Raw genomic sequence first — 12,469 nt, forward strand, 5'->3', positions numbered from 1 at the left:
ATCAGGGGTGGGTTAGAAATGAAGCAAAACATTGCCTCTTTATTTGAAAGAATTGAGCTACAGTTTATTATTTCTCCTTCCTCCCTCCCTCCCTCCCTCCCTTCCTTCCTTCCTTCCTTCCTTCCTTCCTTCCTTCCTTCCTTCCTTCCTTCCTACCTTTAAGTGCTAGCTCCCTTCCTTTGATGATAGTTTTTCCTTTGGTTCCCTGACTGTGTACAAATCATTGTAGTTCATATGAAGAAGTTCTGTTTTTCCCTCTATCTGGACTAGTGTCATAAATGTGTCATGCTGCCAGAGTTAATACATATATGTGTTTGTGTATATATTAATTTCATTTAGATTGAGGGTAGCTCATAGGGGCATTGGAAAAATTTCCCTCACCCATTCTCGACTTTCAATTTCAAACAAAATAAAAATTCAAAACAAAACAAAACAAAACTGAAATAATCTTAGAACCCGGGCCTGCAGTCAGTAAACCTGGTTGGGGTCTTGCATTGCGGGCCACCCTCTGACCGAGCATGCAGGGGCCAGGGAAACAGCACTGCCCTGTTTTGTGAAAGCAAGTCTGAGGTCTTGGTCATGGCCAATTTCAGGTAAGTGGAATGCTAGCAGGAGGCTGTGTCGTCGTCTCTGCCCTCTGCCCGATTCCTAATTGAGTCTGAACCTCCCTCCGTTACATTCTGGTGCTAATTTCGTGTCTGCCATTTTGTCCCCTTTTCAGAAGGAATATTTCGTGTCTCCTGTTGGGGTGTCTGGGGAGCCGATGTGGACCGGCTCCCCTGTCCGACAGGTGACAGCCTGGCCAAGGGGCTCAGACGCGTTGCACACCTGGGAGGGTGTCCGAGTGGCAGAGTTTGAAGTTCATGCTCAATTAAAGGAGTTTTGGGAGTCACACCTCATACTCCATTTTGTAGAAGCAACCGCATTTAATATAGTTCTCATTACTGGCATGACCAAACCTGGGTGCTTGGGAAAAGATTTTGCCACTTACCATTTTAATGCCAGACATCTAAGGAACATTGAGACCCAGATAATGGAGACTCTGGAAACGAGAATTTCATTTCACGTCTCCTGTGCAGCAGAAAGCAGCTTGAAATGACAAACCTCCCCTTTCACTATTTGTTTCTAATTATTTTATCTCTATTTAAGAAGACCCTTGCCCTGACTGGTGTAGCTCAGTGGATTGAGCGCAGACCTGTGAAACACATGATCTCGATTCAATCCCCAGTCAGGGCACATGCCTGAGTTGCAGGCCAGTTCCCAGCAGGGGGCGCACAAGAGGCAACCATACATCAATATTTCTCTTTCCTTCCCTTCCCCTCTAAAGATAAATAAATAAAATCTTTTTAAAAAAAGACCCTTAATCTCAGGTGTTTATTGATTATCAAGAGACCAGTTGGATTGAATCGGGGCCCACCCCCACAGCCTTATTTCAATTTAATTGCCCCTTTGCTGACCTTGTCTCCAAAGATACCGTGTCCACCCTCTGAGATGAACAGGCTGATGGCTCACAGGCTCACGGCCCACACAGACACATGGGAGCAGGGCAGGGCTGGCACACAGTGTAGCCTGTAACACTGAGCTGATTTTGTGCCTTTTGTGTGAACAGATGAAATGTGTACTCGGTTTTGGATCTTTCTTGGAAGAAAGGTGAATCCATATTTTTGGTGTTTTCAGATTTCATTATTTGTTGCCAGAGGGGAGAGGGGTGTTGGGAGACTGGGCGAAAAAGGTGAAGGGATTAAGAAGTACAAATCGGCAGTTATAAAACAGTCCTGGGGATGTGAACTACAGCGTAGGGCGCACGGTCGGCTGTGCTGTGCTGTGTGCGGTGCCAGGTGGGCACTGGAAATACCCAGGGTGGGGGGTGGTGAGGTGTGTGCTTGTCTAACTGCCATGCTGTCCACCCGAAACAAACACAACGTAATCTCGAGTGTAAACTGTAATTAAAAAAATAAAACGGATTTTGTTACTTCATTGCTGTAAGAAGTTGTTGAGAATTCTAATGTCTCCTGAGGAAAAGGTCCACTCTAAATGGCCTGGCAGACCCAAGCTTGATGTATTTGTTTTGATTCAGTGAGACAATGCAAATTCTTTCTGAGAAACTTTACCGCCAGCTGTAGCTTTGCATCAACCGAAAGTGGCGGAAGAGGAAGCATTCGCTCAGGGACAAGCTGAACTATTTAAAGGGCTCCTTGAACCCAGGGTGCACCTGTAAACATTTACCGAGGGCGGAGGGACGCTGACAACCCAGGTGACCTCAGGGGGAGTTTTCTGGGCCTACCTCACTCCCTTTCCTGAAGAGGCACCTGCAGGGCTCTCTGGAACCTGGCGGTGGGGTCCAGGTGGCCGGCTCCTTAGGCACCTGGGGCGTGAAGTCAGCTGAGAGAACACCTGAGTCAGTTGCACTGTGCCGGGAGTGCAGGTAAAATGCTCCCCTTTCCCCTCCTCACCTGCCAGTGGAAAGTTACCACTGGTGGCAGCCAGGACTTCCGCATGCTTTCCAGAAATGCCCTTGGGTTTTCCATCTTTATCTCCCCTTTCACGGGCAGCACGCATACTGCCCTAAACGACGCCTTGCAGCTAAGGAGTTAATGCCGCTTGGTAAGACTTTTCTTGGTCATGGGAGGAGGTTTTACTTTCCTGGGGCATTTAAAAACTCTGCTAATTCATCTGTAGTCATTTTACTAATTCACCTTGAGCCAGTAATTCCCCTCTAACATAGTTGACCTTCTTTCTGGAAGGATTAAGCTCAAACCTCCGGTTGTGGACTTTTATTTAGAAGCGAGTCTGCATGGGCCTGATTGGTTGTCTTCAGTGGAGGTGTTGCTAGGGGGGCGGTGGGGGACGGGAATGAATGAATGGTAAAAAATACACGAATGCTCTGAAAGCTGTGAATCTGTTTTCTCAAAGGAAAAAGAAATGACATCTGTGACTGTTTTTCTTAAATTGTAGAGTGAGAAGGGAAGCTTCACTGGAGAAGTAATTTATTTCTATGCAGGTTACCTGAGTCGGGCTTTTCCTACATGTTAAATATTGAGTAGAATCATTAGCTTATGTTTTGAAAGAAAGATGGACTTTCTTTTAGGTTTTACATTGTCCCACCGTTTGCCTATGAGAGGAGTTCGATGACGGCTTGCATGTCAACAGTGGAGGGACCCGGCGTCCTTCCGGGTCAGGGCTGCCTCTGAGTGGTGGGATCCGTACATCCACTTGGCTGCCAAGTACCTGCTGGCCTGCAGCTCGGACCTGCATGGCTCCGATGTATTCCGGCTGCTGGTTCGAAACCTTTGTTTCTAGTGCTGAAAGGGAGAAAATGAAAAGCACCAATTATTTGCACTGACAAAATGCATTTTAGACCCTAAGTTGCTAGATTGCCTTGAAACTTTCCAAGGAACAGAGAGAAAGGGCATGGACAGCACTTTTTCTGAGGAGGGGATGGGTGTTCCCGCAGGTGAGTGGCCCCTTTGTGAGCAGGCTGGCCATACCCCCTTGCCGTCACTGTGTGGTGGCGGGGGCTGGCTTCAGGGAGGCCAGGGCCCTGGTTTCCGGACTGGGGGGCCTCAGTGCAGTGGTGGCGGGGAGGGTGGCCCAAGGGATCTTGCTCACTCCCCTCCCCTGCCCCAGGTAATCAGTGTCTATCCCCTGTGTCTCTGGCTGCAAAAGAACTTTGACCTTCGTTAGAGATTCAAGCCCCACCCCACCCAGGCAGGGAGATTGGAATCTCACCTGCTCTTTAAAACCCTCCACAGGGGATTTCGTAACCTGCCTGAGTGTCATTTTTCTGGTGACTAATAACCTTGACTTTCTGAAGTCTTTCCTTTTAAGGATCATTTTAGGAGAGCATGGGAGGAATGCCAGATGTGCCAAACTCACTCCTCTGGGGTGATTCTGCGAGTTAGGCCCAAACGCACAGACCCTGGGGCACAGGGATAGATAGCAATGACTGCTTCTGCTCCAGAGGAATGAGCAGGGGGAGAAGCTGAGGCCTGCTCTCCAGGGTTCGGGTCGGCCTCGCCCATCTTGTTTTCTCCCGTTTCTTTCTCCTGGGAGGTTGTGCAGGCCCCCGAACTTTTAACTCCTTGTCACTTGATGTTTCCTGCCCCCTGGTTCGCTTCCGAAGGTCAGGGGTGAGTTGCGGTAATTCAGCATTTAGATTCCTGGGGCCTGGTCAGTGTGCAAGTCAGGGTTGCTGCACGACAACCCAGACACAGTGGAAAATTGTACTCGAAAGGGAACCATTCCCTGCTCCACTAGTGTGTGTCCCTCCCGCAGGGTGGCGCCTGGTAGGAGTTTCTGGGAAACCGTGAGGCTCCAGAGCAGAGGGACTGAGATGAACACTGAGGTCTGCGCAGGTTTTGGTGTGCATTCTACCCCCTGGTTTTAGAGGAGGGGGGAAGGGGGGGTGTGTGGAGAGAGAGAGAGATTGAGACTCAGGCTGGGACCTCCAGAGGGAGGGCGTTAGGGTTGCAGTTGCAGACCTGGGGTCCCCTGCAGGTGACATTGCTGTTGTTGCTCCTCGCCCCTTTCCATCCAGGTGTTCCCTGGGGAGAGAGCACTGAGGTCGTCCCTGCAGATGAGTCTGGAGCAGCCTGGTTGTAAGTGGGAAATCTTAAAACACTGGTGCAAAAGGCCAGTTTGCTCTCCGATACTCTCTCGTTTGTTTTAGTGAAACGTTATTTTTCACACTTTATGGTGAGACTCCCTTGTCTACCGTAACATCGTCCCTCAAACTTTGCGGTGCTTCAGAATCACCCGGGACCTTGTAAACACAGCTCTCTGGGCCGCTACCCCAGAGAGTCTGATCCTGGGGGTCTGGACAGGACCTGATAGCCTTTCTTCCAAGTTGCCAGATGCTGCAGGTGCTCGTGGTGAGGGGCCCACGCCTGGAGAGCCACTGTCTCATCGAGACTTCCAGAAACACTGGTGCTCCAAGATGCTCCACGTCAGTCCTGTGGCTCCTTAGCACATCTTCCTGCACAGAATCTTGCAGAAAACTGGCACCTGTCCAGGGTGGGTGGGAAATGCGCGGGTTGCAGGACAGGTAGCAACGTTCCGTGGCTGGGAACGGCCACTTGGGGGGGCAGGGGCTGAAATGAGCAGGTCCAGGTTGTGGAAGGCGTCCGCCCAGCGCCCCTTGGGGTTGGATGGTGATCTCATGAGCTTCATCATCCTGTGGGTGAATCACTGGTGAGCTCTCATTTGATAAGAATTTTTAAACATTATCCCCAAAAAGGTAACAGGCTCTTTATAGATGGGCCTGCAGAATAACAGAGACTTTATGAGAGGTACAGAATGTGTCCCAGGGCCTGAAATTGAGGAGAGTTCAGTGGGAAGTGGGCAGAGTTTGGCATCTGTGTCTCCTAGGACTCGTGTTGGGAGAGCCAAAGGAAAAGCAAGTCACGACACCTGGCTACACATCGACCGTCAAAACCAAGTACAAAGTGCTTGACATTGAAGTCAAGCAGAATTTCAAGTTATAGAAAGAAGTAGCATTCCATAGAGGTTGATCAATAAAAGAAAAACAAATAGTCTATAAAAACCTCTTTAAACTAAAGTGAAAAATGAACATGGGATGTGGGCCTTAAAAATGGCTGTGAGTCCAAGAAAAAGTTTCCAGAAATGGACTCCATGCACAGGCAGCCCTGTTCTGTATGTATGGTTCTGTGCCAACTGGGCTGGGGTCCATGCAAAGTGGGACTGCCTGTCTGTACTGGGCCACTTGGAACCTTTTGCGGCTCTGGGGTCCAATTGTGTTTCAGACGGGGTGGGGGGGAGCTGTGTGAAGGAGGGGCAGATCGAGGTGGCAGTCACAGCTTGGAGTGACACTGCTCAGTCCTAACCCCCCCACATCTAGAAGCTGCAGATGGTTTCTCCCAACTGCCCACAAGCTGCTGCCTGGGCAAGGTGAAGTCCAAATATTATTCACAATATCCAGTTATTCATCTAGTATTTATGAGGGCCGCCAATGTTTCAGATGCTCTTGGGGGTCTGTGAAAACTGTGTACAGGTGTCGGTAGAAAAACAAAAGCCTTTCTGATGGGTTTCCTTCATTATGGAATCTCTCCCGCCCACATCATGTGGATCCATAGTATGACAATTCAAAAATAATCTTACTGTGAAAAGAATAGTGACAAATGCATCTCAGGTGGTCTTTCAGGGAACTAGCACATTGATACTATCTAGCATCCTGCAGCCGTCTTAAAAAAGAATGCCCTAACATTCTTCTTTGTTATCCCCTCCCCCGCCGCCCACTCTAAAAATATTCCATTGGAAGTAACACACCATGTGTGATTTTTCTTCTGATACTATTTAGTTATAAATATCTTTTGAAGCCGAACACACCCACATAGTAATTGAGATTATTTTGTCGTTTCCAAAAAAGCTAGAAAACTTGACTTTGGTAGTTTTAAATAAAAAAAAATTAAACCCTGTATTTGTGTGTCTGTCTTCAACAAGGAGGCTGAAAAGTAATTTAACCAACTTCGATTTTGCTTTTTTAAAGAACGCACGCAAAACCCGAGGCAGAATTCCAACAAGCCAGGAAACTGAGCGTTCCAGAGTCACTGTCCCGTTAATGAGTTGTTGATGAGTTATGGCTTTGTAATGAAATGGCGTTGCCGGGTAATGAGGCTCAGCCGAAATGTTGACGCTGGTAATGCACATTTGCACATTTGCACATTTTAAGGAAGTAAAGCTATAGGGGCAGCGATTCAGTCCAAGATCAATACGTCTAGCACGCTTGTCTCCTTTCCAATACTGAGCCAGTGGCCATGACCATGATCTGCCCTGACACCTGGCAGATGAGTTAGAAGTGGACGCCCCTCACGCTTTGCCACTGGCACGGAGCCAGAGGTGACAGGAGGAGAAGGAGGAATTGGGAAGAGGTTCCGAGTAAGAGGCTGTTGTTTTGTGGGCCCCTGGCCATGAGTGGGTGTCCCAGTCTCATTATCCTGGTCTCCTCGAAGATCTGCTCTCCGGGGGTTGATGTCGGCCGCTTTCCCAGGTTTGTGGCACTGGGTGCTCTGGCTTCTTGAAAATTCTATTCTGTTTGCCATTGTTTCCCTGGGGAGGTTTGTCTTCAGTCTCTGGCTCCAGCTGGTGGTTTTGCTTGTCTTTGCTTCAGTCGAGTGTTGGTGCGGCACGCAAGCTGCAACTGCAGCCCCTTCCTGAACCAGCGACCACTTCCACTTCCTTATCTAATCCGTCCCTTGTGTCGTTCCGTACCGTGATTCTAAGGGCCAGCCCACTGTAGAGGAAATGGGCTATTCTTCAGGAGAGGGAGTTGGAGCATCTCGTGGAGCCAGTTAGTGAGCATAAATCCTTTATGGAATAAGATGTGGGGTGAGAATAATAGCAAACAGACTCCCCCACACCCCACACTGTGTACGAATGCTTGTATTTCACTTCTCTTGGTTATTTCATTCATGACGTCTGAAACGGGCCGCGGAGAAGGAAGTACTCTGACTGTGAATAGTCTTTTGGGCTTCACGGCGAGGTCAACAGGGACTGTAATCTTTATTCCTGGGTTTTGCCTTAGAGAAGTCACCTGATAGACATGGTGAGAGTGCGTGATCTTGTACAAGTCATCCTAGACTGAGTTCTTGGCTCCTCCGGTGCAGCATCTTCTAAAATCACAGCATCTCTGAGTTGGGAAGGACATCAGGGGCCATCTGGTTCATTTTCCTGCCCCTGGTGATATCGCTGGCAGGTGGCAGGCCCCCGCCGTCACTCCAGTTCTAACCGGCAGCTCTCTGCGCCTCAGGAGGCCGCCTGCTTTGCCTTCAGCCAGGATTAACAACTGGAACTTTCTTCCCCTCCGGAAGGCCCATCTGCCTCCCTGGGGCTCTCACTCCCTGGGTTGAGCCTTGCCCTCTGCAGCCTCAGGCCAGAAGGTGGCCTCGCATCAGCCGCCCCACTGCCCCTCCTGCAGAAGGAGTCCGGCCCCCTTTGTTGTTGTTTCAAGCACAAACCAGGTCAAACATGCCGAAGTCTCCAAGTGATGTCAGTTTGTGTATTAACTTTCCTGTTACTTAAAAACAAATGTTTTGAGTTAATACATTTCAATGGTTTTACATTAAAAGCGCAAAGAAGGCTGTGCGGTGTGGCATCTCAGTGACTGAGTGTGTGTGTGTGTGTGTGTGTGTGTGTGTGTCTGCCTGTCTCTCTCATACCTCCGACCTGAGCCCACTAGTCCCTGTCCCCAGTCAGCCACTGATACGGTTTCCTTTACACACATGCAAACAAATATTTCTCTGTGTGCACATACACACGTGGCTCCTTCCTTGTCCTTTGTGTACAGAGGATGGTGGCGTGCCCCGAGAGACGATCTCCACCTAGCTTTCTCATGTGATTGTACACCTTGGATTTTCAAGTCTGTACTGAGAGAACATCCTCATTTTTTTTGGACGGTTGTTTGATGTTCTATTGTTTGGGTTTTGTCCCATTGGCTTAAAAACCAAAGCAAAACAGCCACCTCCCTCCTAAGTCATGCCGCTTGGGTTCGAACACAGTGCTGGCCCAGGGTGCAGCATGATGTCACCCCTGCCCCGGACTTTGAATGGTGCCTGTGGTTGAATGTGTTGAGTCATATTGAGCTTGAGAGGAAACACAACCCCAAAGGCCCTCCTCTGCCTTTTCATTCTTCCCCATCTGGCTCTTCTGCACGGGCCCCAGCAGCTGAGGGTGTGCCCCCCTGCCCCCCTCCCCCCAGAAAAGGCCATCTTGTGAGATTTGGCCCATCTCCCATTACGATGAAATCTTTTTGTATTTTGTTTCAGTCCTGCGACATTTTTATCCAGTTGTGTGCATTAACGACCAACTGGACTATTAGCTTGCCATCCACATCACCATCCAAGTGTTCCTGGCTCACACTGCTGCCCTGGATGGAGCTAGCTGCAGAGCCCCCTGACCTGCACAGCCCCCCAAAACCTCCCTGGAGGTTACACTTCAGCTCAGAGTTGGCAAGCAGGTACCACTGTGTCCCATCTAATTTTAGTGTCAGTTGACCCCCACGGCATCGCTTTGTCTAGAGCTGCGATTTCCAACCCGTGCGCCACAAAAATCTTTAAAACATGCAATGCCCGACTATTCAGTCAGGGGCACTGACCTCTTTCCCCTTAGACTGCCAAATTAAAAAATGACAACAGCCAACACAACAATAGCCATTCCGGTGTGAATGAATCAAAATCATTCCTATTTTTTGTCAGATTGGCAAAATATTATTTTTTGGTGTGCTGCGGAGTTGTAGTAATTAGCTTGTGTGGGCCATGAGATGAAGAAGGTCGAGCACCACTGGTCTGGAAGAATGAAATGCGGTTTAGCCAAAGGCTGTGTGCACTCATGTGCAGTGTGCCCTGCAGTTCTCAGAGGAGGAAGTAAGCTTACCTGCCTTGCTCTCCAGCAGACCTAGGCTGCAGAGCGTTCTTCGTTTCTAAATGTTCACGACATGTTTCGTAATTCACTCTCAAGTGTTGCCTTGGATTGATGTCATTTAGGCACTCAGACCTGCACTCCCCCACGACGTTTGAGTGCCTGCTTTTGCTAGAGGCTGGGGAAACGGCCCTAAGTCTGGAAGAGATTGCTCTGTGGTTCTCAGCCTGGAGGGGTTGCACAGGGCCGTTAATCTTTTTTAAAAATATATTTTATTGCTTATGCTATTACAGTTGTCCCATTTCCCCCCATTCACTCCCCTCCACCCTGCACACCCTCTCCCACCCACATCGCCCCGTTTAGTTTATGTCCACATGTCATAAGTTCTTTAGCTTCTACATTTCCCACACTATTCTTGTCCTCCCCCTGTCTATTTTCTACCCACCGTCTGTGCTACTTATGGGACCATTAATCTTCTCACTGCCTGGGATTCATCTGGTCCCTGCCCTCTGACAGCTTCCTCTGGGGGCCTTGGAGCCAAGGTGAAAAGCAACAGTACAGGGCAGGCGGAGAAATATAGGGTACTGTGGGGGCTTACTACAGGGGGAAGTGACTAGTCTGGGAGGCCTGGAAATGCAGTGTTTAAGTTTAACCCCTAAAAAACAAGGAGTTTTGAGCAAAAAAAATTGAGCTGACTGGTTTTGGTAAAAGGAAAAATTGCCATTAGCCTCATCTACATGCTTTATGTGACAATTTGTAACTTCTTTTCTTTCAGAGTTGGGACATTTTCCCATCTGGGGCATCTTGGATCCCTCTGAGTTCCCTGGCACGGGCTCTGAGCCACTGAGGGGTGGGATTTGGTCAAACAAGTTGTGGAGCCTGGCTGTCCCCGGCTGCGTCCCCGCACCTGTGTTTCTGGGCTTGGTTCGTCCACTAGAGACTTGTGTGCTCGAGTGTAGTCCTTGGTGCCGGAAGGCGCAGAGCTGTAGCCCACAAGTGGATAGTCTTTTCACATGCTCTTCAGACCTGTACAGGAGTTAGAGAAGTTAGTAGCAAATAGGGGGTTCATGGGAGCGGACCAGGAAACCGTCTGCAGCTGGGTGGCGGAAGAGTTCTGGAACATGCCCAGTTCCACTGCGGGGGGTCGGGGGTGATGTCCACGAGGCACGGTTGGGATTCACTGGGGTGCAGTCTGTGAAAGGAAACCTGTCGGCTGTGGTGCGCTGTTAGGTCAGAGCCTGGGAATGGAAGGGGACTGGGCGGTCTGGAGTGCAGGGAATAGACACCTAGCGAGGTTTCTGTGTGGTGCTGTTCCTTGAACTTGGGAAGAAGTGGTAGGAGTCATCCTGTTGTGGAGATGAGCACGGCCCTTGCTCAAAGGATCCAACTAAGCCCCTGCTCGGAGAGCTCGCTCACCAGGCAGCCTTCCCACTGATTAGAATTTGCATGCATTCAACTTGCCCATTGAGGAAAGGTGCCAATTTTTGATCCTGAGCCTTGGGGCCACATACAAGCCATCTTCTCATTGCAAAAATCTAAAGCTTCACACAAATGAGTTACCTGCTTTGTTCCCATGTGTCTTCCAAGGCCCCCTGACATGAGCAGAGCTTCTGGTCCTACTTGGTGAGAATCAGATTCAGGACCCCAGATCCAGGCCCCCAGATGTGGGCCCCAGGGAACACCTTCCTGAGGCCCTTGGCCTCCCCTGCCTCCTGAAACTCAGTTGTCTTCCAGTTCCTTCTAGTCAGACGATGTTGCATTTGACCCAGAAACCCAGGCTTGAGTTTATTGTCAGAGGTCCACGTTATGAGTGCCATGAAAAATATAAAATTTTAGATCTTGCGCTATGATTTTTTGGCTTCCAACAAAGTGCCATTGTTTGTTATGATCATTTTTAGAACTATGAATGCAGGGTAATTCCTGTCTTAGTGATCATAGAGGAATCTAAAAATGTTCCCTGTCTTATGATTAAAGGTTTGAAACAAAGGGACCATTGATAAATGGATTCTTTGAAGACCTTTTACATGGAGTTTTACCAACTCTCCTGGTAAAAAGAGTTTTTAATTAGTGGAAGAGAGTGACCATGTCCTCTGAGCTGGGGCTCTTGCCAGCCCACCCATTCCATGGACACCATTCAATGGCACTCCCCCCTCCCCCCGCCCCTCTGTAATCACTGAATGACTGCGCGTTCTTGGCATTCGAAGATTTCACAGTTTTAATTGACAGCCACTATAAAAATCTATCCACTGGGGAAGAATCTGCATTCTTGCATGTTAGGTGTGAGGCCAGTGGGGGTTCTCCTGTCACGTGGCATGTGACTGACCGTAGACCCCACCCACCCCTGAGCCCACCCGCACCCCCATTCCTCCTTCAGAGGTGGACTTTCCTGGTGAAATAACATGGGATGGCAGTGATGCCTGCAAAGTGCTCAGGACGGCCACCTGGGATGCCACGACTCTCCTTTGTTCCAACTCAGCAGCAAACACCTCTTGTGTTGCCAGTGAAAGAAAGGAATGTACAACTAGCACTTGTGGGGCGTGGTCCAAACAGTGTTGTCTTAGGGGTGGGGCGGGGGGGCATGGCAGACACTCGCCTGGTTCCACGTCAGCCACTCGGATTGGGTGCCGCACGTCCCCCTGAACTCATTGCAGGTTCCCCGAACTGCCGTGAAACGAACACTCACGCAGCCAGTGTTGCCGCAGGCAGGCTACCTGATGGAGCTGAGAGCTGGGTTCCCAGGGCTTGCCATCATCGTTCCGGTGAACGGTCTCATTTGAGGACCTGCTGTGTTAGAACCCACAGAACTCTCGTGGGGGCTCGGCCACCATCCTGTTGGCATTCGCTGAACGTGCAGTGGTTTTGCAGTTCTGCAGCAGGGAAAGGTGGCGGCGGCTAGTCTGCCCTGGTGTCATGGTCAGAAGAGCTTCCTCGAATTGGCTTTCGGTCATCCTTTGGGCCTGGCCTGTCTTCACAGGGCTTCCCCTCGTAGGTTTTCCGATGGCCGGCCGCTCCCATTTCTCAGCTGTTCTCAGTTCTCTGAGTTTAGTTCCCTTCCCTGCCAGCCCTTTCCCTCCACATGGTGTCCTGTTTTGTCAGT

The 12,469-nt window shown here is 49.7% G+C and overlaps 1 protein-coding gene across 3 annotated transcripts in view; it reads left to right on the forward strand.

The window, feature by feature from the left end:
- NEDD4L (NEDD4 like E3 ubiquitin protein ligase) overlaps positions 1-12,469 on the forward strand; it is a 289,828-nt gene that overhangs the window by 62,086 nt on the left and 215,273 nt on the right. Inside the window, exon 1 of one of the 3 annotated variants that reach the window (XM_037035015.1) lies at positions 3,809-3,813. The exons of the other annotated variants lie outside the window; for them this stretch is intronic. The gene's annotated coding sequence lies outside the window, so the exon portion shown is untranslated. Of the gene's footprint in view, positions 1-3,808; positions 3,814-12,469 lie in introns of those variants that run through there. 3 annotated transcript variants of the gene reach the window in all.

The sequence above is a fragment of the Sturnira hondurensis genome, unplaced genomic scaffold (assembly GCF_014824575.4).
Source record: "Sturnira hondurensis isolate 20B ecotype Veracruz unplaced genomic scaffold, ASM1482457v3 Scaffold0001872, whole genome shotgun sequence".
NCBI classification, from domain to species: Eukaryota; Metazoa; Chordata; class Mammalia; order Chiroptera; family Phyllostomidae; genus Sturnira; species Sturnira hondurensis.